General features: G+C 37.6%; 1 pseudogene; it reads right to left on the bottom strand.

Moving 5' to 3' along the window:
• Window positions 1-1,512: 1,512 nt before the first annotated feature.
• Window positions 1,513-2,803, bottom strand: LOC147607222 (uncharacterized; annotated as a pseudogene).
• Between the last annotated feature and the right edge of the window lie 20,363 nt (window positions 2,804-23,166).

Below are 23,166 nucleotides of genomic sequence, written 5' to 3'. Positions count from 1 at the left end.
TGACTAAAGTATCATACTTGACCACATCAGGTCTGTCCTCAGTAACAAGTCTCCACGTGGAAGCAAAAGTCTGATATGACTCTAGTAAAGCATCAAGAACAGTCTGCACAAGAGAATGATCAGGAATAATCTCACCTACAGAAATCAACTGTTCCTTGAGATCTTTAATCTCAGCAAGAAAAACATTCATGTCATCATCTTCCTACATAATCTTCGATTCCAGCTCTTTACGCAGGTAAGAGATTTTTGCCTAATTACGACCTGCATACAAACCAGCTAGAATATCCCAAGCCTGTTTTGCTGTTTTAGCTGAACGAATATGTGGGGTGATGTTACGTTTGACAGAAAGTGCAATCAAGGCATGAGCCTGCGCATCTTTACCATCCCAACGAGCTTGTTCAGCAGTGGGTAAAACAGTAGCAACAATAGAGCTGCTAGATCCTGCAACATCCTTAACAGATCCTACATCCACAGAACCTGGACGTACATCCATACCCTGCACAATGTTCCACACTCCTTTTGCAACCAAAACATGCTGCATCATGTATGCCCAAAGTGGGTAGTTGCTGTCTCCATCCAGTTTGTCTTCAGCAGACAACATGCGAAATACATCATTGCTGTTATCAGCCATGGCCCACTGACTGAAACTGATGCAAAAGCTACCTGTAATGAAGCAAAGACTGAACAGAGAACAAATCGTGCTATGTAGCACGGTCCACAATAGAATACGTATGCCTGTTTTGCAGAAAACTGCACTGTCAAAATTTCTGCAGAAAATGACGAAAACACCTGTGCAGAACTTGCAATGCAAAAACGGTGCCCGAAACGACCTCAGATGGGATTTCTGAGAACGCTCAGCCCTATGGGCTTATTTGCAGAGTATAGGGACCTGCAAGCGCTCGTGAAAGCTCACCTCAATCGGAGAACGTGAGTCGGAGGGTGCCGGCGGCGTAGCCCTGGGAGAGCTGATGCCTGCTCTGATACCAATTGTTGGAATTAAGGTTGCAGGAAAGCACACAAAGCTTGGAGAAGAAGAAGCAAGAATGCACACAACACACAATGTGTTAGATTGTGTCAATGTACAAAAGATAAGTTAGCCCTAGAAGGATGGGCGTATATACAAGCCGGGGGAAAAAAACCTCCTAAAGAGGGAAAAAGTGCCCCGACGGTCCTAAGCAAGGTGGTTCCAAACGTTATGTACTGTATGGATCCGTACGTACTGTACGTTGTTTGGTACGAGAAAAAATTTTAAGGTACGTAAAAATACGTACCATTGGTAAAAATACATAAAATCTCAGAAATTTCAGCCACCTACATAAAATTTCAGTCCATATCCACATTGACATATAAAACTTTCGAAATAGAGATACAACAAGGTCAAAACCTACTAATTCAAAAGTGGGAAATTAGAATCACAAAGTCGTCAATCATACTTAAGTTAATCGTACTTAATACTTAATACTTATTACTTAAGACAAGTCACATTATCACAAGTGAGTCATGACAACTCACAATTCACATCAAAAAATGATGAAATTTGAAAATGAGTCTATGAATAATGACAAAATGTGCCATGTCCATACAACACCAAATCAAAACTAAGGTAATCCAAATCAAAACTCATCATCCGATGAGGATGATGACCCTGGAGAATCAAGCATATAACCCTCCGTGATGACATTGCCCTCGTCATCATACTCAGGCCTTGTCATCATGGGCACAGGTGGGTGGGCTGCCTCAGATGTCCCTGTCCCTGCCTCTGCATCATCTTGCTGGGTAGTGTGAATGAGGCGAACGGCCTCATTCGCACGTGCTCGAGGAGTCTGAATAGGCAGCTTCCCTCTCCGAGCGCCTCTCCGGCCAAAACTCTCTACATCTGTGCAGGTCCCTCATGTAGCTGAATTTTATAAGCCCGGGCTCTCGATCTCGTCACCCGCCTGTCTACACTCTCCAGCTCTCTATGCAGGAGGAAAAGAATCTCGTCCTGCTCATCTCTCAACCGTTGCTCTGCCTCATCAATGGTGGTAGGATCTGGGACCAGCTTGACACGTGTTGGATCCACCTATTCAACGTAAAACCAAAGAGAACGCGGAGTGTCAACGACTCAACTTTTTGTATACTATAGTTACTAGTATAAAAGCTATGTAAATGGGAGGCCAATCCCCATAAGAGAATGAATAGGATAAACTCACCTGTTTTGGGGAGCCCAAAGCATGATAAGCTCGTACGAGCTTCATGTTGGCCCTACAATAGACCAGTCTCTCTAGTTGAGAGGTGCTCAAACGATTGAGCTGTTACAATCGAACTTCCCTTAGAAAAACACATATACCAAATGCTCCCTCCACAGCATTCTGGCGTAAGACAGTCCTTTAAGCGCTCCAGTTGCGCTCACAAGCACCTGTGCTGAACAATCCTGCACTCCAATTCAAAAAAAGTGCTTCATTCATGTGAGCTCGGCAATTCCCAACAAGCTTCACAAGACTAGTTCAAATGGCATAGTACATACATGATATACATACCTGAGATAGCACTCGCAGAGCTATATCTGTAAGCTGTGGAAGACCCTGTCTTCCATAGCTTTGCCACCAAGTAAGAGGAAGATTGGTGGCCTCTGGTCTAAGAGCAACAACTCTAGCAAATGAGGGTCCCAAGTTGTTGACCCAGCTCTGCAGAGCTCCGCATCAATCTCCAATTGCTCCTCCACATCATAAATACTATTAATGTACCTATCTCGTAAGGTGAGCACCTCCCTATCATGAAAGAGAAGTGGCGTCTTGTAGAAAGGATGGAGGAATGCAGCCATCCCATGAATGGGGTGACTCATATACCCCCATCGATAATCCACAATAGCCAATATATCATCTCGGTTGCAAGAGTAAAATAAACAGAGAAGTAGAGCAATTAGTAAGTCAAGAATCAAGATTTTACTTACCAATTCTGTGTCAGGGACGTACAGGCTGCAATATGACTCTTCATCTGCATGAAGAGGTGGTACACTAAGCCCAAAGTGGAGCCCTCCATGTCTGTGACTCGCAGAAGTACAAATACTGGTTGCAAAGCCACTAAGAGAGTTTGCACATCCGTCCAGAGGGTCCCATCCAGTATCCGTCTCTGTATGTATTTGGTGGGCTCTGTCTGTGAATGATACATATCTCTCCACTTTGGATCCACAACTGTCTGTAATAGTGGATCTCTCAATTTGAAAAGCCTGTGTAGCACCAAATACATATAGGCAAATCTTGTCTTGGATGGCCGCACCATATCTAGGTTGCTGTGGCTCCTAAAGATAGCCAATGCGTGCTGCTTCTTTCTGAAGAATGTAGTGATCTTCGTGGCATCAGAAACTGTGGGTTGCACCCAACTCAGCTTGCCTATGTCCTCCATAAGCAAATCAAGGCGATGGGCTGCACATGGAGTCCACACAATGCGAGGAAACTCCGCCTCCACCATGTCTCCCATTGCCTTGCAATTAGCAGCATTGTCTGTTACAACCTACACCACATTCTCTGGACCAACCTCAACAATTGCCTGGCGAATATGCTCGTAGATACTCTCAGCAGTGATGCGTTCGCCTGCCTTCCCAACATCCACAGCGCGTAAGAAATATGTACCAAGACATGAAGAGACAAGAATATTGATGATGTGTCGTCGTCGTGTGTCACTCCAGCCATCCGAAATGATAGTGCAACCAAATTGTTGCCTACCTGCTTTCACTGGCACCAATGCCTTGTGGTGCGCATCTTTTTGTACTCAAGCCCTGACCATGACTCCGTGTGTCCAACTTGGGCTATAGCTCTGACCATCCTCTTCCATTGGTTAGTCCTCAAAACATTGAAGGAGATATTGCACTCTATGAGAGTGCGAGCAATCTCCATCTCAGCCACCTTTTGCGGTTTGCCTTTCCGTATGTGTATCACCCTCATTCTCATCTTGCATGACAGAAGGCCTCTTTCTGGCAGACGATGCCTACTCAGAAGAGGCAGGCTGAGATTCATCAACCTGCGTGGATGGACCAGCCAAGTCCCCAAGAAGAGCATCATGAAGCGCATCCTGTGTCTCTTGTGTGCCTCTTCCTCTTCCAGCTGCCCCCTTTGCAGGGAAATTTTCAACAATCAACTGATCTCTCAATGCTTCTGGCACTCTCTTGCACCCTGCACAATTGTTGGTGGTGCCAATGCCTGTGAGGTGCTTGATGACATGAGTAATTGTACTCGTGAGGGTGAAATTACAGTACTTGCACTACCATTGTCGAGTGCCACTACCTGCATGCCCTGGAGTAGTCACAATGCGAATGACGTTTGTGTGCTCCTTCCAGCATGGGTTCTCTCGCTTCGGCATGATTGCTCTGACAAATTCAATGCACAATGCCATACAATTTCAATCAGGATTCAGCAATCATGCAATGCATAATATTTAGTGGGCAGCTCAGCTGAGAGTGAGAGTGAGAGTGACAATGAGAGTGAGAGTGAGAGGGAGAGGGAGAGAGACTAAGAGCTCAGTGCATGGTCCACAGATGGTGGCCTAAGGCTCTGAGAGAGAGAGAGAAGAAGAAGAAGAAGAATATATTATCGTCCTTGGGAGGCCGAAAAAATGGCCCATGAGAGAGAGAGAGAGAGAGAGAGAGAGAGAGAGAGAGAGAGAGTTATGTTGTTGCCTTGGGGGCCTAAGCAAGGATGGGTGGGGAAAGGGGGGCGAGAGCAGGCGAACACAGAAGATGGCGAAGCAAAGGGAAGGGGGGCGAGAGCAAAAGAACACAGAAGATGGCAAAGCAAAGGAAAGGCGGTGGCAACAGTAGCGGAGAGAGAGAGAGAGAGAGAGAGAGAGAGGGACTGTACCGGAAGGTGTGCGCTGGCGGCTGTACGGAGTCCAGATGCTATCGCTGACGGCAGTACGGAGTCCAGACACTATCGGCGAAACCCAAAAGAATGCGAAACCCCAAAAAAAAACATTTCGCAGGCGAAACCCAAAACCCCCAAAAAAAAACGTACGAATCGATCCGTACGTACAGATCCCCGTACTGTACGGATTGGATCCGTACGTACGTTTTGATCCTACCTTGGTCTTAAGTGTGTTCACACACATCACTACCTATATATATATGGCAACAGATCATGTGCTAATCATACATTAGAATTTTATTAATCATTTATAGCCTATCATATGGCTAGATTTTATGTGCAAATGTGCACAAGATTATTAGGAAAAGGTTTTGTCTTTTATAAACCTTTGAAACCTTGACAATATTATTTTTATGTAAAGAAAAAGTCCAAAAGTAGAATTATTGGCTCCAAGGTCTAAAAATATAAATATGACATAAATACCATGTGTGGGAGAAGGAGCCACACACGTCATGGGGGGATATTTCACCCAATGCTTATCTTTTGTGTGGTGAAGTATATTTTTCAAGTGTTTATGCTCATCATCTTATGTTTGTTTTAATTTTTCTCTATTCAATTTATTTGTTATTGTGAGAGTTTGGTTTAAGCTTGTACTTGGAAAAAGATGCTTATTTTAGTGGTATCAGAGCTTTGGCAAGTACAAGGATTATCTTGAAGGTTTAAATCCAATAATATAATTTTTAAGCAATTCAAAAATCCCAAGGTATGCCTACATCTCTTGTATATTTGATTTAAATTATTTCAAGTATAAAAATGATTTTAAAAATCTTGCAAGCCTCTTATCAATTCGAAACACAAAGTTTACAAATAATTTTTAAGGTTTAAGGGTAGTAGGATGTGCTTTCTTGAGTCTTTTGGACAAAAGAATAGTGAATATAGAGACCTTTGGATAAAGGATTCAATCTTTCATATGAAATGTATGAACCGTTGGATCAAAGACTAGATCAAAGGCTCAATTTTTATTTCACCTTTGATCAAAGACTAGATCGAATGCTCATAATTTATGTCACCTTTTAGCCCAACACCACTCTGCATATTTGAAAACCACCCTTTCCTTCACAAAACCCCCTTTCACCTCTCCAACCATATGGATGGAATCAATGATTGAAAGAGATTCCAGTAGAGGAGTTAAAACTCTATAATGGATGGTGGGAGTTTTCCCATAAATTAATTTGGGGGAAGAAGTCACTTATTAGCTTTTTGGAGTAAATAAATTCTTGGATCAAAGCATAATTAGGTGGAAAATTCAAGCTTTGAATTTGTTATTTTTCTCTTCTCTCCCCAATCCATGTCCGCCCCGGATGAAGCTTGCGACTATTTCTTTTCTTCTCTAGCATGGAGATGCTAGATTAAAAGCCTTTAAAAAAGCTTTAGTATAAAGATTTAGCTTCAATTTATAAAGTTTTAAAAAAATATTCATCCTCCATGTTAAAAAAATCTTCATCCTCCATGTTATGCACCAGCTGGGCTGCCCCGTGGAGAATTTTTGCTTAAAAATCTTCATCCTCCATGTTATGCACTAGCTGGGTTGCCCCGTGGCGAATTTTTGCTTAAAATCTTTAGATTAAAGCTTCAGTCAAAGCCTTAAAAAACTAAGCTTTAAATTTATAAGTTATTTTTTAAGCTTAATATTACTATTTACACTGGCCACCTCTAGGCTCTTTGTTTCCTTTATTTTTCTCTCTTTTTAGGTGCTACCATGCGCATTTAGTTTTTGTCCAAAGCAAAGCTAAAATTAGCTAAGATTATATACATTAATAGGTAATAGCATAGCTATTCAAAGACAAAAATCTTAGCTTTTAAAGTTATTAAAATAATTAGAATCCTAGTTATTTAAGCATTCCATAAGCTTTTAATCATGCCCAAAATTTAAAGCCTATGGAGTCAGAATTAAAATAATTAGAATCCTAGTTATTTAAGCATTCCATAAGCTTTTAATCATGCCCAAAATTTAAAGCCTATGGAGTCACAATTAAATTTGCCAAAGCCTTAAGCTTAATTCCTATGTGAGAGTGTTAAATAGCTTTTATATATATATATATACTCTTATTTCACTTATGAAAGAATAAGTTAAGACTTACTAAAACTAAGAGATGGTGGAACAATTAGGAGAATTTTCCATCATGTGACTCTAAGAGCAACCTTTTAGATACTTTACTTTAGACTTATTAGTTAATTATGGCCATAGGGTTGTCTTCTTCAACACATGCCCTATATGTCTTATGAATATACTTTTACAAGATTTAATGAGATTATACTCTAGATTTTATCCATTTAGAGAAAGAAAATTACTCAATTTGACATCAGTCTAGTTTTTGATAAGTTAAATTATAGGGGGACAATCCCAATGAGAACTATTCAAGGATAAAATAGTGATGTTCTAAAGTTTCTGACATGTACAAGTTCATCTCCCTTTGACCTAGTTTGTATTAGAGTTAATAGTAGATGTGCTAGAAATTATTATCCTACCCTTTTTGTGTATATGTGAGTTCGCATGGAACTCTATTAACACTAAGTACATGATCATAACTCCTTCTTTGATGAAAAGTTGTATAAACCTCAAAGTCCTACCTAGTTTAGAGACATTCTTTATGACCTTTTCCCAGTAATGTCATTTGACATTAACTCACCTATCTCTTGAATTTTAATTTTATTCTTAAAGAGAGAGTTATAGTGAAATAGTTAAATTCATATCTTCATTTTATTAATTTAATCAAGGTTATTGGATTGATACTAGTTATTGTTTATATTCATGTTTATATTATGTTTAAAATTTTGGATGTATTAAAAGTCAATCAGTCTATTGATTATTTACGTAATACAATCTAACATCAAAACAAAAAGCTCCCAATTGAGACCAAAAATAGTTGTCAAAGACTCCCAGGGAATTCACTTTACATAGAAAGGGGACGTTATTTGCGTGCATAAAATTCATAAAACCCCCCTATTTAAGTTTCTTTAAAAAATAAGCTATACCCCTTTCTAAGCATACGAGTCCCAATTATGAAATTCAAGTACCCCCTATTTCAGGTTTAAAAATCAAATAGCAGATATTGATGTTATACATGTAGCAAGTTACAACCCATGTAAGTAGCATGGATGTAAGTGGTGCTAGAAGCACAAAGACCTACATGTACTCTCTAAAAATTATTCCATGATGTGTGGTTAGCTTAAAAGAGTAGAAAACTAATCAAGTTTTCAAACTACACCACTAGATCGCATATTGTAAACTACAAGAAGAAATGAAACCCCTACTTTCATTCTCCCCTGCTCCCTTGTCCCCCCACCACCATAAATCCCCCTCACCCTTTACTTATAATCTTAAGCCCCCCTTCCAAAAACCCTCCTCCTTTACACTCATGTGATACTATAAGATATGGCTTGTGAATCCCCTGGATTAGAGACTACACCAACAAAAGTGAAGATCCTAAATGGATTCTCTATCCTAAGAATTGGGAAGTTCTTACTGCCAAAATTATTTTATATGTAGCATTATGACACGGACATCTCCACATGACCCTTATTCACCTTCAAAACTCCTACATGTCATGTCAAAGTGTAGCCAACTAGCCTATTTATCCAAATGAAATGGCACTCTATTTTAACAATTATTACAGATCTTCAATAATAAACAAGACGATGAATGTCAAAGATTTGGACATGTCACCACAAGGAATGTTTCGTCTCATGATACCATAGACAACACCATAGTTTTTGCTCCGAACATCCATTTTGTCAGATTATGGAACACCTAAATATCATTCGGGGATATAGTATAGAAGAGGACTCAACTGTATGTGATGAGAAATTTCTTACTCGTCTTCATTACCTTAAATCTAAGTTACCATCCAAAAAAGTAATTATATCTGATCACATCCATATTATTAAAGGACTGTAAAGCTTATTATTGAACTTGTTGTAGTTAACATTTTTATTCATTTCAAATTTCATTTTCTTTCTTTAATAGCCAACAACTCATCAATTTAAGGTAAATCTTTCCTACCTTCATATCAAAAATTAGTTTATATTCTATTTTATGATGTCAAGTTTAACTTGAATTGTTGTTTTTAGTACTCTTGCAATAGCAACTTTTAAAATATTAGTTGTTGTTTTTCTTTTTTTTTATATTTTATTTTTAATTAAGAAGTTTATATTTTGTATGCATAGAAAGGATATAGATTCACATGTTCTTAGAGTGTTAAATTGTTTTTGCCAAACAATTTCAACGACACAGTAACAATGAGATATGTATTTTCTAACACTTCTCAAAAATATTTGTTATTTCTTGAGTTCTAGCTATGACAGATTTACCACAAATGCCCCATAACTCAAGAATAGATTGACTCTCTTTATGAGTTTTTATATAAAGAATGGGAACTTCAAGAGGAATTTTAGAAGAAACTTTTGAGATGACTGAGCAAGAGCAATTAAAAAAATTTAAGAAAAGTTAATGAAATCAAGAAAACAAAAAAGTATAGCTCCATTAATAACAAAAAGTCCAAGAAGTCTATTTTTACATGTTACAGATGTCATTCAAAAAGGACATTATGCTAAAGACTCTCCGACAAAAAAGAAGAACAACGTCTTATCCACTCAACCGATGAGACAAATATATCAAGCAAGAGGGTGTCATCATCAATACACTATCAAAGAAGAACAACCTCTTATCTACTCTTACAATATGCTAAAGACTATCCGATGAAAAACAAGAACAACCTCTTATCTACTCTTACAATCGATGACAAACATATCAAGCAAGAGGGTATCATCATCAATACACTATCAAACAATGGAGGTATGTATGTGCTTCATTTCCCAATGGTTCACATTTGTTTTTGCATTTATTTTATCATTTCTATTATCTAAAGACTAAATAGTAACCCCTAGCAAACCATAGATTTAACATTAAGATTAGATCAAATTGGAAAAATTGAAGAAATATTTAGATCCCATATTGATGCTTCTACTTAGACATTCAAGAAAATAATTTAGATTTTCTTTAAACCCATCTTTACTTTTATAGTAAGATTTGGAAAAGAAATTCATTAGCTTATCGTTCATTTCTCAAGTAAGAATAGATTTACCATGCATACTTTAAATATTTTTTGTGCTTTAGGTATTAATCATTAACATCCCAATTAAGAGTTTAAATTTAATCAAACAAATTTAAGCTAAAGAAAATTTGTGTCGAAATTTAAGTTTCAGAGGGAACCGGCCACTCTGTCCCTAACTTATATTATGAAGGAGTGATATATGGAATTAATCTGGTGGTATGGGACATCATATTCATTTTATGTACTTACACCAGACACATTTATGTCTTCTATCTTTTACCATCTTATGTGTATATGTGGAATGCTTATATCGGGGATGCCCATTCGTACCGTGCCTATTGGTACATGTAATTTGATATTATGGTTGCCTACTCCTCATGAAGACATTGGGATTGATTGATGTGTTTAATTGATTATTTAACTAATGTGGATTATGTCTATGAGTATAGGTACTGAGATGTGTGAGGGTACTGATTAAGGTGTCGTACTATACAAGGATACTGATTGAGGTGTTGTAGGGATGGTGGATTGAGCGGTGGTGCAAAGATGAAGATCATGTGCTAATCATACATTAGAATTTTATAAATCATTTATAGCCTATCATGTGGCTAGATTTTATATGCAAGTGTGCTCAAGATTATTTTATGGATGAATGTGCATAAGGTTATTTTATGTGTGAGTGTGCACAAGATTATTTTATATGTAAAGGCCCATTAGTATCTATCATTGGAAAAAGGTTTTATCATATATAAACCTTAGAAACCTTAACAAGGTTATTTATATGTAAAGAAAAAGCCCACAAGTAAAATAGGCGCTATTATTGGCTCCAAGGGCTAAAAATATAAATATGACATAAATACCGTGTGTGGGAGGAGCCACACACTTTGGGAGGGAGATCGCATAGTGCTTGTCTTTTGTGTGGTGAAGTATATTTTTCAGTGTTTACATTCATCTTCTTATGTTTGCTTTAATTTTTCTCTATTCAATTTATTTGTTATTGTGAGAATTGGGTTTAAGCTTGTACTTGGAGAAAGATGACTATTTCATTCTCTCATTTCTCCCTACCTAGCTGAAGGAAATCTCCATTTGTGTGACACAAGTGGTGGTGGAGTGAGCCCCTAGCGGTTTCATATTGAGGAGTTAACCCTCTTAGGTCTGGCTAAGTGCATATTCCCAAACTGATCCTTGCATCTTCTTTTTTCTCTTCCCTTATTCCTCTCTCATACAAGGAGAATGCTCATTTATGTGAACATGTTTGGCACCACTGTCGGGGATAGCACTTAGCTTAGGGTCCTTCACAATCTCCTCCTATGCTAGAGACTTATCTTGCCCGGATGGAATGCAAATCCACCGGTTGTAGGAGTTTGGTATGAGTTTCTTGTTTGATTTATGTTCTTTTTGTTTTTTTTTTTAACAATAGAGTTATAGTGGGAGTTTGGTATGAGTTGCTTGTTTGATTTATGTTCTTTTTGTTTTTTTTGGAACAACAGAGTTATAGTAAGATTTCGGTATGAGTTACTTGTTTGATTTATGTTCTTTTTATTTATTTTTTTTGGAACAACAGAGTTATAGTAAGATTTCGGTATGAGTTGCTTGTTTGATTTATGTTATTTTTATTTATTTATTTTAACAATAGAGTTATAATGGAGCATTGGGAGTAATAGGAGCTTTGGAGACTACATCAAGGACGGAAGCAATAAGTAAGTGCCCTGATTTTTCCCTTGATTCCTTCTTTAAGTAGATAGAAAAACTGCATGTTAGCTTAATCACATAATTAATCCTAAGTTATTAGGTTAAACTAGGCATTCCTTACATCATTAGGTATCTTGGGACTAGCCTAATCTATGAATAAAAAGAAAACCTCAAAAAAACATCACTAAAGAAGAGAAATCAGGGAAAAACAAATAGAAAACTAGGCCCATTCACTTCACAGAGGTACATCCGTACCTTCAATAGCCATGCCTGATCAATTCCAATTGGAGAATCTCTCCAAAACTATTAAATAAATGAGAGTAATGGGCATTAAAACAGCATAAATGTTGTGTAGTTGACTCTATTCAAGAGAATATTTAGAGGTGGCTATTAGAGATAAGCAATTTCGACGCAGTTAAGACACCTGCATGTCAGTTTGTGAGTGAATGTCCATACCTTCATAGACGAAAATATGTTCCTCCTTGAGTGAACGATCGTACCTTTACAAGCCCACGACCATTTTCCCCACTAGCGATCAACGTCCTTTTCCTAACGCTAGCCTGGCCGTACCTTCTCGAAATTGAACGTCCGTTCCTCTGCAAAAAGAACATCCGTTCTTCTATCTAGCCACAGCTACACCTTTTTGATGATACACAAACATCCGTTCCTCCACAAGAGAATGCTTGTTCCTATTTCCAGCCCATGACCGTACACCTGAGACAATGAACGTCACCCCACCAGTTAAGCTACGCCTATACTCGCATCAGGAGAACGTTTGTTTCTTTGTCAACAAACAAAAAATCTTAACTTTTAGAGGGTAAAAAATCTCCATGTTCCACATTGTGATTCTGCACTTTCGCTTAACACATTCATGTATCTACACTCAGAGAAATTGGTACAAAACAACCCCTTATTTGACGATACTCAAGCCTCCTATGCACAATTGCTTTTGCTAGATCTAACCCTTCGGTCAACACCACATAGAGTCAAATAGTATTGGTCTTTGATATAACACCTGTGAAATCAAAGAATACCCAAGCACGAGACAAACCACCCCTGATGTATAGACAGGAGGATTGGTTACCCGATGTATGGATAGATGATTGACTCAAAAGCAAGCCCCATGATCCCTACACATTCACACAAAGGAGTATTTCCTTGAGACTAAGAAACTTTACCTTGGGAAATACGCAATTAGAAGAGCCTCACCTTAGGGAAACAAGCATGGATTGTCAACCTAAGAGAACTATCACACCTCGATAGACCTAAGACCGAAGATGGAGCACGCCCTAGATAATCTAATTCAAACCAATCCAACAATCTCGAGAGCCATGCCAACTATTGTGTCAATAGATTCATTTCAAGAACATAGACCACCATGAAGCTGAGCTCGAGAACCAATTCACCAAGGCCTAGAAACCTCTTCCTACCAAAGGGAAAGAGTTTACCTAGAGCTCTCTAGCTAACACACGGCAAACATGTATAGTAACTACCCACCTTGTAGGGTGTATCCTGGAATGACACGAATCCTTATGAAGCATACACCAGCCCACCACCACACTAAGGCACGGTCTTGTTGAGATATCGAGCTCAACTAGTGCTACGGCGGACATTGATGACCCACCTAGGTGATAGCTTCCGCACTTATGTCACTAACATGGTTGGTGAGATTATGGTTGATATGCCGCCAATGGATGACAGGCTGTGTGACAGCCACTTTGGAGTACTAGAGTTATGGCATAGTTATAGCGCTAGCTCATATAGTCGGGTTCACACTATAGATCGACCACTTTGTATGTTGTAGGAGAGTACTTTTCCTTTATGTATGTACTCTTATCTTTTAGTTATATGGCTATAGATAAGAGAAGAAGATAGAAGAAAATTCATCCATCCATCTCTCGTGTCTTACACTCTTTTGTGTGTGTGTGTGTGTGTGTGTGTGTGTGTGTGTGTGTGTGTGTGTGTTTGCTTGCAAGGAACTCAAGCTCTCTCTCCCCCACATTCTCTTTATGGTATTAGAGCTCCGATTTGTGTGAGCTAAGGAGGCAAGAAAGAGGCAAGAACAAACAAGGAAGGAAGAGGTACATGAGTAAGAGTATCACCATCTCTTTCCCTTCTTGGTTTGGAACAACATCCCTTGGTAGCTCCGAGAGCTACACATCTCCGATTGAGGAGATGTCTCGCATACTTGGAGGTGCTAGTGTGGTACGAAGTACTTTGTAATGAAATTTTTTGGCCAAAATCGCATTTTGGGTGCGTTTTGGTCTCCCTTTTGTCACTGCAAGGTATTTTTGACAGTTTCGAGAAGTTTTGGTTGAGAATTGTCTCTGGTCAAAATCAAGTTATTGTAGTACAGTAGTGCATTTTAGGAGTGCATACAGTGTTTGCACATGTATTGTTGACATTGGGTGTATGTAAATGTACTTTGGTCAGATCTGGTGACCTTCAGGTTATGCTGAAGTACCGCTACAGTAGTAACAGAAGATACTATTGTGTTACAGGTTACATACAGAAATTATTTGTTGCAGGTTTTTTATTGTTACAAGAAAACATGTCTGCTAACGGAATAAATCACATTGTTAGTAAGAAGCTCAAAAAGGACAACTTCCATGCCTAGAAGTTCAGAATGATCAATTTACGGGTAAAGGATTTTGGGACTATGTTGAAGGAGACAATGAGGAGCCTCCTGTAAGATTCCTCCCTCCACATTTGAGGTGTAAAGGTGTAAGAACCTCCCCTTCTGTTCTTGAAATTATTCCCCTCTCTGAAATAGGAGAAAGATCTTGTTTTACCCTATTTTGGCCTAGAGAGAGAAAATATCTAGAGAGAGGTAATTCAAAATTGAGATATTTTTAGATATAAAAATCCTCCTAGTGTCTAAAATGGTTTCCCCTAAAACTTAAATAAAAAATAACTTTCCAATGTGCATTTGGAATTAATTGAAAATGTGTATAAAGGACCTTAGCCTAAGAGTCAAGATTTTCTGAAAATTTTGGATTATGGTCCAATTAAGGTTCCTATGAGCCAATAAGATTAATCCAAGTGTTTAGATGAGATAAATCCAAAGAATAAAAGAAAATACCCAAAAATGAGTAAATGCTCACATAAGATGAAGAGTTGACTAAGTACAAGGTTTATTAATAAAAACTATGAGATATTACTAAAAAAATGAGATATTTTGGAGGAATGATGAATTTTTAACACCTTGGTAAGGAAGGGGAGACCTTTAAGGAAGGTACATATTTCACACATGTGGATGAGTTTTTAATTCAAAAAAATTGTGATATTTTTATCTCTCCTCTCTCCTGGATCAAACCAAATAAAAAAGGGAGCTAAATTGGTCCAAATCTTGTCCAAATTCAGCCAAACTGAAGCTGAAAAATTCTAGACCTTAGTTGGACTCAGTTAGTGGCCTCTCTCACTTATAAATAAACCCTCATTCTTTTGTATTCTCATCTGTGAGCTATACCATGCCAGTATTATATTAAAATACTCATATTTTCTATTATCCCTTTAAAATCCTCTACTTTTGGAGAGAGTGGAGCTTCTCTCTCTCTTCAACCATCCTTGGAGCTTTCCTCTCAACACACTAACCAATTGATTGATTGGGGGCTTTTTCTAAGATAGAGAAGCAAGAAAAAACAAGAGGTAAAGTGTAATTTTATGGTTTTTCTCTACTATTCTCAATGTTTTCACTTCACAACCCTCTCAAGCTTGAAAAGTTTCTAAATTAAGTGTTTATAATGAAAATCAAGCTTTTCTTAAGAGTTGTAATGAATAATTACGAAAAGTTTACATTTATGCTTAATTAGGATGCTTTTTATGTTTATCTCTCTCTCCCCAAAAGAATCGTCATTCCTATGACCAATTCTCTATTCAAATGATGTTTCTCATTGATAAATTCTCAATTCACAAATCAAACTCTAGGCTTGTGAAGCTAGAGGTTAAGAAAGTGGCTTTTTATACTTTTATGCTTCTAAAATTATGATAATCTTATGATTTAAATCCATAAATTGGATTTAAGTTTAGAAGATAGTTATACTATCATAATTGTATTACTAAGTTTATTCTTTTTAAAAATATAAAAAATTATCAATAATAGCAGCGGAGCTATGGCAAAAATTTTAAGAAATTGATACATAATTCATTCTTATGCATAACGTGAAAAGAGGACTTCCTACCAGGATTGGTCATCCTATGTTAAAAGAATGATTTTCATCACATTCAATGGAAAACTAATTTTTAAGGTTTATGTATAATTAAATAATTAAGAAAAGAGAAAATTATGGTTATTTTATTTAAATGATAAAAGAGGAATTACCATGACATTTGAAATTCGATCATTTAAATGGGAAAAGTGAAATTCTTAGCATATTGAAATTAATGGATATTTTATTTTAGATAAATTTATTTTATGCATGAGAAATATTTAAATGATAAAAGAGGAATTCCCGTGACATTTGGAATTCAATCATTTAAATGGGAAAAGTGGAATTCTTAGCATATTGAATTAATGGATATTTTTATTAAAATTCAAAGAGGAATTTTAGATAAATTTATTTTATGCATGAGAAATATTTAAATGATAAAAGAGGAATTCTCATGACATTTGAAATTCAATCATTTAAATAGTAAAAGTGGAATTCTTGGCATATTGAATTAATGGATATTTTTATTAAAGAAAAGAGAAATTTTAGATAAATTTATTTGATGATAAAAGAGAAATTTCCATGACATTTAGAATTCAATTTAAAAAGAGGAATTCCCATGATATTTGAGGTCCAAGAAATTAAATGGAAAAAAGAGAAATTTTTAGCATAGTTCAACTTATGAGTATTTATCAAAAGTAGAATTTTGAGCATTATTGGAAAATATGGGTAGAATTGATTTTTGTAAATCCCATGAATTCTTTTATTCAAAAAGAAGAATATTGAACATAATTCACTTGAGGAATTTGAGAAAGAATATGAAAATAGCCGTCTCGAGAAAAAGAACCTTTACCTAGGCCAAGCAATTGGCAAAAATTTAGAAAACGTCCCATCGTCTGTATCGAAGTAGAAAAAGCTACTAAATGGGAATGAGATGTGATAGGATGTGAATGGATGTGATAAGATGTGAATTAGATGTGATAGGATGTGGTGTGATGTAAATGAATGTGGATGAGATGTAAAGTAAATGGATGTGGATGTGAATGATGAGATGAGAATGAGATGTGAGGTTATGTGAAAGGATGAGATGTAAAGTAAATGGATGTGGATGTGTATGTGAAAGAATGGATGTAAATGAATGTGGATGTGAATGATGAGATGAGAATGAGATGTGAGGTTATGTGAAAGGATGAGATGTAAAGTAAATGGATATGGATGTGTATGTGAAAGAATGTGATGTAAATGAATGTGGATGTGAATGATGAGATGAGAATGAGATGTGAGGTTATGTGAAAGGATGAGATGTGAGGTTATGTGAAAGGATGAGATGTAAAGTAAATGGATATGGATGTGTATGTGAAAGAATGTGATGTAAAGGAATTTGGATGTGAATGATGAGATGAGAATGAGATGTGAGGTTATATGAAAGAATGTGATGTGATGTGATGTAAATGAATGTGGATGTGGATGTGGATGTGATAGGATGTGATGTGATGTAAATGGACGTGGATATGGATGTGATAAGATGTGATGTGATGTAAATGGATGTGGATGTAGATGTGGATGCCATAAGATGTGATGTAATGTGAATGAGATATGATGTGGATAGATGTGGATGTGATGTAATGTGGATAGAATGTATGTGATGGGATGGTGAGGACAATGAATATGATGGATATGAATGGATGTGATGTGATGGATGTGAATGGATGTGATATAAATGAATGTGATGAATGTGAATGGATGTGATATAAATGAATGTGATGAATGTGAATGGATGTGATGTGATGGATGTGACGTGATGTAATGTGATATGAATCGGGATAGATGTGAATGGATGAGATGTGATGTGAAATGGATGTGATGTGAATCGGGATAGATGTGAATGAATGAGATGTGATGTGAAATAGATGTGATGTGATGTGATGTGAATCAGGATAGATGTGAATGGATGAGATGTGATGTGAAATGGATGTGATGTGATGCGAATCAGGATAGATGTGAATGGATGAGATGTGATGTGATGTGATGTGAATCATGATAGATGTGAATGGATGAGATGTGATGTGAAATGGATGTGATGTGATGTGATGTGATGTGATGTGATGTGGATCGGGGTAGATATGAATGGATGAGATGTGAATGAATGAAATGTGATGAGATGTGGACATGGGAAGATGCGAATGGATGAGATGTGATAAGGATAAATGTGGATAGATGTGATGAGATGGAATATGATGTGATTGGATGAGAATGGATGAAGGACGATGGGAATACATATGATTGAACGTGGATTAAGAAATGTAGATTGATGTGAAACAATGTGGAAAGACGAGAGTTTGTTATAGAAATTGTATTTATGACCTGTTTTTAAATGACCGTTTTATGTCAAGAATGCTGGGGAAGCATTTTGACCGTCTTGTGAATGAGGTCCTGGAGACCTAAGTGATAAAGTTGCAATAGCTGACGGAGAGTCAATGGAGGACGTCTCGCGTAGCAAGGTCGGTCGAGGTCTTGACCAGCCTCGGTTCGATTTAAATGGTGAGCTTCCGGTACGGTGGATGAGGGACCAAGGAAGCAGTCTATGAGTGAAGCGCTAGGTGACCTGCAAAGGATCCTAGAGGGTGCTGACCATACACAGTGCTCGGGCTTTGGGTTGTCGAGGACACATGCATCGAGGAAGAAAATGGAACAAGGTGTTAGAGTTGTTTTCTGAACTCGGGCATGGATCTGGTTGATTGACATTGCTGGTCCTCAACAGGATGAGTCCATGGCTCTTTTATATGGATCTGTTGGTTGATCTTGCTGATCTTCAACGGAGAGTCCATCTGGATTTTTATAAGTGAATATATTTCCGGGTACTATGAGCTAGGAACTATTGAAAAGGCCCCTTAGTGGACAGGTGGTGAGCGTTCTGGTTACGCCAATGATGCCATAGGTACACTGATGAAGGAATGATTGGAAATTAGAATCCAACCGGGTTGCCAATGATGCCATAGGTACATTGATGAAGGAATCATTGGAAATTAGAATCCAACTGGATATTTTAGAGGATTATGATCAGTGATACTATGATTTGATTAAAAGACTGTTTTAAAGACAGCTGAATCTGTGAAAAAGGCAATTTTATATTGGGTGTATAAGTGGTGTGACTATCTTGAAGTTTGCATGAAGCACCGGCTAAGGGGCCTGGGAACTCTTTTCCCTGGTACCCGAGACAAAACATAACCAAATTCCTAAATGGATCCTATCACTACAGTGGTTAGGCGGTTAGCTAACCCATGGGACTAGGCTGGACTGATGGATCCCTAAAATGAGACTCAATTCTGTTATGGTATGATAGTTGAAGTAAATCCTGGATAGTCCTTGTTCTATGGAAAAGAATCAACGGCTCTGCCTCTCAATGAGGAAAAAAGCGTTGGTCTCTATGATCCAAGTGCAAGTCTTTTCCTTGATCTAACCATGTGACTTACGGGTTCGGTTGGATCAGTTTGGTTAGTGATGACCTTGACTACGTTAGAATAAAAATATCCTGGAGGAAGCACCCGTGCTTTCTCGGCGAGGAAAGTTTTTCCGGGTTCGGTTTTGGAAAAGAACCAAGGGATTAGTCTCTTGTCCGAATATCCATGGGTGAGGCCCCGAGTGAGAGGCTATGCCCTGCGTAAGAAGTGCTACTTCCACTGCTAGCAACTCCGAATTCGTTGCGTGGAGGGGGCAAGGATCTTTCACCTCCTGAGTTTTCTAAAGAGAATGCCACTCCAATAGACATAAAGGCATTCAAGGATTGGAACTAGTGTGCAAGGAAAGTCATGTATTGGCTTAATTAGTGTCACAGATACGATGATAGGACATAAACAAGATGCAACACTCTAGCTATTGCGTGGAAGAACCTAGTGTGTAGATGTTCTAGATCAACACAAAGGCAAGGAAATTACTGCTAAAGCAAGAGATGCATACTATGGAAAAGAAAATCATGTCAATCGGTCATATGAGGCCACGATCTAAGATTTCTTTGATTTGCCACCATCAGATTTTCTTTTGTTGGATTTGATTTTGTCTATAAGGGTCTCTATGAGGTGGTTGACCTACCACAAAGAATCTAAATGGTATGATCTTCTCGGCAAGATGAAGGTAGTCCTAGTAGGGGTAGGTCATCTGAGTTAGAAATTTCCATTGGCCCTTATAAAGAGAAAAGATATTTCTTCATTGTACCTCTACACACTAGTAATATCATCTTCGGTATGCATTTTTGTCTCATTAGTTTAATCCTTGAATTAACTATGATACACACCATGTGGATCACACATCATAATGAAACTTTAACTCTTCTCAAAGTGATGTTATGCATGAACTCTATCCATTGTTATAACACACTCAAGAAAAACATGCATTACGGAAATGTGAGAAATCTTACATGGTTTATGTGAACGAAATTGAAGCAACTAAGTATAAATTGTTTCAAAGTTAGCACGCTTTTCTAGATCAATTCAAAGGGAAGTATTGAACCTAGACAAGATTCAAGCAACAAGTTAAGGGTGATATTAATCATATCCTTTTCAGGAATGATTGCATCAATGTTGAGAATTTTCTCTCTCAACTTCTATAATTTTGTTAAATGTTCATTCATGGACCCCCTTTCTTGCATACTTTCATTATCAAGCTACCTTCAAAGATATGCATTCCTTGCATCATTTTTAGCCTAATACATAATTTTTAGGGTGTCCAAGCAAGCATGGATGTTTTACAAGAGCAAATATGTGGAATAATAGACCGTTAGGTGTAATAAGGCAATCAATGCCAAATCTTGAGCACCATCTGAATCCTATATTCTTCAATCAATAGTAGTTTAAGGACTTTGAGTCTATTGGCCTTGACCCCCTTTGAGTAGCAAGAGCAATTGCACCAACAGGGTAGGGATCGTCATCACCACACTGATATGGCCCCATAAGCCCTTTGCAATAACATGGATATTTTTTACCATAATTTCTAGAGTATTCTAAGCGATTATGGATGTTTTACAAGAGCAAATATGCAAAACAAAAGACCATTTAACTGATAAGGCAATCTCAATGCCAAAGCTTAAGTATCATGTGGGGATCGTCACTCACCACACTGACATGACCCTATATGCCCTTTGCAAACAGAGACATTTTTTAATCATAAAACTCCACAAGGAGTAATTTGCCCCACCAAATTTATCCTCTTTAGAAAGAATACTAAATAAATCATTTGCTAAGTTAATGGCCATACCTGATTGTGCTGGTAATTTGAGAAGAAAAGATGCGATAAGTAAGCTTAATTAAACTAAAGTCAGCAATAGTAGATGTTGTTGAATGATCAGCAAATTACTTAAAATTAACGGTAGAATCAAATGATCCTTAAAAGTCGAATCGGTCGATCAAAAAAGGTGGAATCATCGAGAAAAAGTAGAATCAGTCAATTCAAGCAATTAGAATCGGTCAATCCCAAAAGTAGAATCAGACAATCCCAGAAAGTAGAATCGTTAAGGTAGGATTGTTGACGTGCAATTGCTAAAGTAGAATCGTCAAGGTAGGATTGCTAAAGTAGAATTGTTGGAGTAGGATTACTGAATGATCCAACTGTTGGAATCGAGCAATGAGATAAAGTGGAATTGAGCGATCAGACAAAGTGGAATCACCAAAAAGTAGATTTGAATCAGCAAAAAATGGAATTATTTTGGTTGAACCAAGAATCGTGTGGTGATTCCAAAATAAGAACCGTCAATTAAAAATTAGAATCGGTCAATCCAACCAATTGGATTGTTTGGTTGGATTGACCGATTGTAAAACCCAAAAATGATCACAATCACGACCTAAAATATAGGTGATTCTATCTACATGTATCTCCTGCTAAGGTAAAGTGGTGAAAAGATAGGAATCAATTATTTTTATATGCCTATGCTGTTAACATGATTTGACTACGAGGTGATCCAACTATTGCAATTTTGGCCAATTGCATGGAACTAAATCACTTGTAGAGTTTCCCACTAACATGAATCGACACTGCAGTAGTGGTAAGCTTGAAGTAGGAAAAACTTAAACAGTCCTATCATAATTGTATTACAAAGTCTTATTCTTTTTTAGAAAAATTCAGCTCTTTACTGACAATATATACGAGTAAATCTAAGACCTTGAAGTTATAAACAAAAATGCTATCTAGAGGATGAATTCAAATGCTGGTTGATATGATTTTAGAATTTTCGTTGAGAATTGATGAGTTGATTTGGATTCTGATTGAAAGATGATGATTCCTGAATTCTGGTTGAAGGAAGATAAGTTGAACAAAGCCACAATGAGGATGAATGGGACGAATCCCAGTGATGATGTTCGTAACTGGAATGACGATTATGACTTCAGCAAATCACTATGAGTGGATTGTGCTGGCAGATTGCTACTGTTAATCTTTGACCAAGTGAATCTAATTAAGAGAACCTATATAACTAAAATTCTCGTGAAGGAATGTTCAGATGAAATTTTTGGTATGATGGACCATTATTGTGTTAAGGATATGAATGATATGTTATGAATGAATTGTTCTCTGATAATGAGTTCTGTGTGTTCTTCTTATAGAAGGGATCTTTATCCCAGGATTCTGCATGGGTTGAGCAGACTATAAGGAACCCCAGAATTCAGTTGGATCTAAAGTCGGAATTGAATTATAAAGTGATCTCTTCACTTGAGCGCCTTGGTTAATTTGGGAAAAAGGGACTTAACAAGAATTTTTGTATTGATAGGATCATGGATCGAGGTCGTCGTTGTAAGAATGTTAATCCCCAACTCGATGAGGAAGAGCTCGACCCGGATGTTTGTAAAACTCTTCATAGATCATAGCCTGGACCTTTCAAGGGTAAAGGGGAAAACTTGGGTGACGCTATGGAGGAGAAGTGGATCGAAGCAATGGAAGAATACTTTGATGTCACCGGGTATAATGAGAAGAGTAAATGGCTCTTACAAGACTGAAGATAGTAGAAACAGCTAGAGTGGCATGGAGAAACCACTACGAGATGAATCATCTGGATCGGAACACCCAGACATGGAATGATCTCAAGATTTACCTAAGGAAGAGATTCTGTCCTCCTGGCTTTTTGGAAATCAAGATGAATGAATTCTTAGAATTAACCCAGGGGAGCAGAACTATTGAAGTGTATCACCAAGCGTTCGCTCTCCTCCTCAAGTACTCGCCACTACTGGATGAAGAACAGCCGATGTCCAGGTTCATTCGGGGACTGAACGAACCTTTGAATGTCCTAGTGAAGAATGCCAAGCCAGTTTCCATGGCCGAAGCAGTGCGGATGGCAAAGGATTTCGCCAAGGCCTTTGATGTCAAGGTCCTGCCAAAGCCAGCACCATCATC

This window comes from Cibotium barometz, chromosome 56, assembly GCF_041138505.1.
Source record: "Cibotium barometz isolate CiBa-2024 chromosome 56, ASM4113850v1, whole genome shotgun sequence".
NCBI classification, from domain to species: Eukaryota; Viridiplantae; Streptophyta; class Polypodiopsida; order Cyatheales; family Cibotiaceae; genus Cibotium; species Cibotium barometz.
The sequence above is the reverse complement of the archived record's forward strand: the minus strand, read 5'-3'. Positions and strand labels throughout refer to the sequence as shown.